The sequence below is a fragment of the Lissotriton helveticus genome, chromosome 8 (genome assembly GCF_964261635.1).
Source record: "Lissotriton helveticus chromosome 8, aLisHel1.1, whole genome shotgun sequence".
Taxonomy (NCBI): Eukaryota; Metazoa; Chordata; class Amphibia; order Caudata; family Salamandridae; genus Lissotriton; species Lissotriton helveticus.
Window position 1 is genome coordinate 1,559,884,163 of NC_136069.1, and position 5,742 is coordinate 1,559,889,904.

Consider the following 5,742-nt stretch of genomic DNA (forward strand, 5'->3'; position numbering starts at 1 on the left):
GTGCGTTTAGGCTAAAGGTGGATTCTCTCATATAGAAATGCGTCGACGCGTTTCGGTGCTTTGCACTTGGTAATGTGGCACCTTCCTCAGGACTTCTTGATAGGGGTTTTCCGTACAAGAAAGACTTCACTTTCCCTGTATATAGGGCGAAATAATATCATGTCAGAGTCTATTTGGCCCTGAATTCATAGTCATACTCTCTACATACTTTTATCTACTTTATTATACTAAAGTTCAGGATATATTCATGTTAGCCCACCTAAATGACCAATGGTGTGAGCCTCTTCAATTTTCCTTAATGTAGGTACCATCTTCTAATTGCTCTTAACATTAGGAAGCTCCACAATTAATAAATATGCCAGTAGTGTACAATTGATATTACCATTGAAATACTTGGACGTCATATGCAACATTTCATTCCCTTCAAATACTATTCGTATATGGAAATCATTACTATAAAGGCGGAGACTCCCAAAACACGGAGTGAGGAGTGCAAGTTATATATATGTTGGCTGATGTCAACTACCTCACCTAAATATAGGCGAAAGGATAGAACACCGTTCCTTTATCGGTGGGTCCTGGGCGCCAGTTAGGTCGTTCCAGGGCAGTCGCTGTCGGATCACAGGCTGTGTTTGGCCTAAGGGTAGATATAACAGATATTCAGAAACTGGGTTTAAAATTTGTTCTGCACTCCAGGGTGGTATCTAATGTTCGCTCATTACCTTTGTGTTATCTTTCAGGCTTCTATTGGTGATGTACTTTTATCCTCAAATTTGGTCTTGTCTTTTTCTTTATTTTAATAAAATAAAGAAAAAGACAAGACCAAATTTGAGGATAAAAGTACATCACCAATAGAAGCCTGAAAGATAACACAAAGGTAATGAGCGAACATTAGATACCACCCTGGAGTGCAGAACAAATTTTAAACCCAGTTTCTGAATATCTGTTATATCTACCCTTAGGCCAAACACAGCCTGTGATCCGACAGCGACTGCCCTGGAACGACCTAACTGGCGCCCAGGACCCACCGATAAAGGAACGGTGTTCTATCCTTTCGCCTATATTTAGGTGAGGTAGTTGACATCAGCCAACATATATATAACTTGCACTCCTCACTCCGTGTTTTGGGAGTCTCCGCCTTTATAGTAATGATTTCCATATACGAATAGTATTTGAAGGGAATGAAATGTTGCATATGACGTCCAAGTATTTCAATGGTAATATCAATTGTACACTACTGGCATATTTATTAATTGTGGAGCTTCCTAATGTTAAGAGCAATTAGAAGATGGTACCTACATTAAGGAAAATTGAAGAGGCTCACACCATTGGTCATTTAGGTGGGCTAACATGAATATATCCTGAACTTTAGTATAATAAAGTAGATAAAAGTATGTAGAGAGTATGACTATGAATTCAGGGCCAAATAGACTCTGACATGATATTATTTCGCCCTATATACAGGGAAAGTGAAGTCTTTCTTGTACGGAAAACCCCTATCAAGAAGTCCTGAGGAAGGTGCCACATTACCAAGTGCAAAGCACCGAAACGCGTCGACGCATTTCTATATGAGAGAATCCACCTTTAGCCTAAACGCACTGGATGCACATATATTATTGTCACATGTGTGTTATATTATAATATACAGGCCATTTTCTGTTAGTGGATCCAGGAATCAATTGTGGTAGAAACATCAAAGTGCCACTGTTTTAAAGGGGTCTTTTTTCTTTTCTTGTCCTTATATGTGTTGTCTATAATAACCAATGTGTGTGCTCATGATATGCAATGTAATGTGAATATACTTATATGCTTTACAGTTTTTTATCATTCAATGACATCTTGTTGATTAATTTTTACTTTTCAGGGAAAGGTTCCTTTGAAATTTTAAATGTGTACATTTTTATTGTAAATTGTCGTTTTATTTTTAATAAAAATCTAGACTGTTAACAAGTACTTTTCGTTGTGGGAATCATTATAAAGTTCTCTGTTCTTCTGACGGTGACCTACAGTAACCTGTTAACTGGGGACTATAGTGCAACCGTGCGAGCATAGACACGAGTAACGTATTGATACACCCCAGGGATTTCCCTTTGACTTTTTGTCCTTCGTGCCCTGTTCCCTGGCGACAGTGGGGTAACCTCTCTTGTGAAATCCTTAGAGATAGTGAGGCCTGAGAAGAGAAATCTTGGCAAGTACTTGATGATTTAACCCCTTCGCTGCGGCGACTATTCCGCCGCAGCGCTAAGAGGGGGGGGGGCGCGCGGCGGTCCCGTGCTCGTGACGGAACCGCTCCGTCACGGCCCATGGGTGAGCTGTGCTTGTGACGGAACGGTTCCGTCACGGCCCCGCCCGCTCTTTAGAACGTCAGCGCAGGCGCGGCGAGGGGGCCGTGACGGAACCGTTCCGTCACCAGCACAGCCCACCCTAGGCTCGTGACGGAACGGTTCCGTCACGAGCATGGGAGGGGTTAATGAGCAGAAGAAGCCTCCTTTTCATCCTGTATCAGGAATGGAGGGAAACTCAAGGTGGCCGAGGCTATCCAAGTTTTATGGGGTGGAAAAGTCCGGAGTAGTTGCAGTTGTACCTGTGGAGTAGAACACCATTGGTCCTTGGAGGGGGGGTGCGAGGTATGGCTCGTGAAGCATCTGTGTGTTTTAATTAGTGTAACACACTGTTAGATCTGATCCTTTTGGACTTAGAGAGGTTCAGACCTCTCTGCTTCCTCTTTGTCCTTGCGAGTGTGTAGCTTTATACTAAACACTAATTTCCTTTTTAGAAGACTTCTGCTGGAGTCTTCAGTATGCTGACACCTTGCTTCCTTTATTCCCGAATCCATTGAGACCTTTTATTCTGAAACATCTTCATTCTAGACTCAGAGCCTGATTAAGTGACTTTAGGCCCTATCAATGTTTAGGAAGAAGGCGCAAAGTTCCTCACGAAACTTGCTTCAATGCCTTAATTAGCTGGTCGTATTTCTTTACGCTTATAACATGTTCTTGACTTTTGCATTTATTGGAATGATTATTAACTTGTAATAAACCCACTTAACTTTAGTTACTGATTCCTGGTCCTTATTGTGTGGCCAAATGGGTTACACAAACTTTAAATTGTTTATTTGAATGTGGACTCCCTTTTGCCTCCCAGTCAACCAGAAAGATCGATCAGGTGAGATATGGTAACCGCTTCCTGCTCGCTCCCACTTCAAATAGAAAATATAAATAGGTAGCACTTTTATATGTGTTCTAGAGCTTGGCTAACGTCCCATGGTTAGTAATTAAAGTAAACAAAGGTAGACAATGTTACAAATTAATACATACGACTTTCATTAAAGTCCTATTTAGTATCATATCTGAGGCTTTGCAGAATCTTGAAACAACAAGTGGGCAGTATTTTTCTATTGCAAACGTGGCAACCCTACCCGTAAGTCTTGTGGGGCCTATGATACCTGGCCCCTGATGGAGCTTTTGGATGAATGATGGGGGCCCCTTGTGTTACAGGACTGCCGGGCCCTACGTATATCTCCAGAGCATCCCCCACAACAACCCTTGAAAACATTGATCTTGTGCCCCAAACCCCCGGGATCGCCAAGTGCCATTTAAAAGGTGCCAAAATCTCAATGAGAAATACACACCTGCCAGAGGAACACACAGTAAGCACACTGATTTTCATCCTCTCTTTATTGTTTGCTGGTTTGTCAAACTCATAACTAGGGTGGCCAACCTTCTTTCATCAATTCCCAGGGCCCTTTGCACGCATGACGCCAGAAGACGACTCTTGGGTTCCGAAGGTGACTGTGTGTTGCAGAGCACATTTTGTGGTTTCACTCCATAACCACCTCCAAACCAGTCCATTTTAATGCTGGACGTTGTGCTTATCGAGTGTGATCACTGTGCTGTCTGCATTGGAATTCCAATCCCTTTACGGTCTCCCCTGGAGACACCCTGAACAGCTTGCTGATGCTGCCTCTGCTGAGGCAAGTTCACAGACTGAATGTTGTGCAAATGGGAATACATAGTTGTAGGAAGGTGGAGTATTATGTGGTGATGCTGGTTAGGCTTCGCCATGCAATACTCTCACAAATCCCAGAGATGGTCCTGGGATTCACAATAATCCATTCTTAGCTCAGTCCTGGTTGAGTGGCAAAGAGCAGTCAGGTTTTACCAGAGGAACATGTGTTAAGCATTTCAGAGTACCAACTTGGACGATAAGTAATTGACCCAACTGGAAAGAAATAAGTCACCATTTTATAAAAATACAGCATATTTGTATATTCATTTAGAAATCAAAACAAACGTGATCAGATACACATAACTGGTATGGATTTTATTTTTAAATTTGTTTTTATTGTTGTAACCATAGGCATATGAAGCAAGCGAATCATCTGCTTGCGTAACGTCAACTTTCAGCTACTGTCGCTGTTTGTGCAACTTATAGCAAAGAACTTTCCCTCAAACCCCTCCTCCCCGGGTGTCTGTGTGAACTACTACCACCATGGCTTCCAGCGTGTATTCCTTCAAAGGTCCACCTGAGTTATGCCGGTGGCTCAGTCAGGCGCAACAATTTTAGATATCGAGGGCAGATTAGCTCTGTGAATTCCTGGGAGAGGAGTGTAAGGAATGATTGCCAGATCTCCCAGAATATGTCCCCGTTTTAGCTTGAGTGTCAATGAGAGCATCTCTATCCCCAGTCGATGCCAAATTCGGTTGAGCCAGGTCTGTCAAGTCAGAACCCAGGCCATGCCCCAGAGGGTCAGTATTGATTGATGTGCCACCCCCAACACCAGTGCAATATGTTTGACCCTTTTGGATGTAAGTGGGTAAGTCAGCAGGTTGGGGAGGGCCAGCACAACAAATGAAGTAAATTAGGGAAGCTGAGTGTTTAAATGCGTATCAATATCTTACAAAATCTCTTCCCAGAATTGAGTCAGTCTGGAGTACTCACAGAGAATATGCACTAGTGTCCCAGAGGAGTCGCGGTATCTCCAACATCTGTCTCCCCGTTCGGGGTTCCCTCTATGGAGACAAACCAAAGTTAAATACTAGTAAGTGACGATTTTTGGCACTGTTTTTATACTGGATGCATTAGACGCTGTATGTCGCGTCCGATAATACATATTTTGACATTCCCCTAGGGATAATTGCTGCCCCAGTTCCCGTTCCAACCCCACTTAGGCAGGGGATTTTGAGTCCAGTTCTTCGCCCATCAACATCTTATGTAGGTCGGGAACGAGGCATCTGTCCGATTCCTTGCTGAGAAGCTACCTCTCAAATTTAGTCAGAGTCGCAGTGCAGCCCGTCACACCTCCGGCTGCACCAACCAGTGCCTAATCTGGGTATACCGGAACCTCTCTCCCTCAGGGACTGCATAGTCAACACTCAGGGTGTCGAACTGTATGGGACCTTCTTCATCAAAGAAATTACCAATCGACCTACATCCTGGCTTTTGCCATGCGCTGAACTCAACGCAGTTCATTCCCGGGGTGAAGTCCAGATTCTCTACCACCAGGGTAAGCGGGGAGGGGAACAAAGAGAGGCCCCTTTTTGTAGCCACTGCATCCCGGACCCTGAGGGTGGGGGCAGTAAACGCAGATAGGTACAGATCGGTAGGGCGGTGGTATCGACTCATGAAGGGGATCTTCCACAAGCCTATTGGGGGGGGGGGGTGGGGGGGATGTTGTGCCACATATTGATCCTTGTAAAAGGATCTGAACCTAGTAGCCGCCACAGCCTCATCCCCTCAATC

The 5,742-nt window shown here is 43.9% G+C and overlaps 2 long non-coding RNA genes across 2 annotated transcripts; one reads left to right on the forward strand and one right to left on the reverse strand.

Moving 5' to 3' along the window:
* LOC144772053 (uncharacterized) lies at nt 1-797 on the reverse strand. Its single transcript, XR_013599620.1, has 3 exons — nt 723-797; nt 532-637; nt 1-135 (listed from the first exon to the last, which is right to left on the reverse strand). It is a non-coding gene; the product is annotated as an uncharacterized LOC144772053 (long non-coding RNA).
* Nucleotides 798-802: 5 nt separating this feature from the next.
* Nucleotides 803-1,599, forward strand: LOC144772054 (uncharacterized). Its single transcript, XR_013599621.1, has 3 exons — nt 803-877; nt 963-1,068; nt 1,465-1,599. It is a non-coding gene; the product is annotated as an uncharacterized LOC144772054 (long non-coding RNA).
* Nucleotides 1,600-5,742: the final 4,143 nt, after the last annotated feature.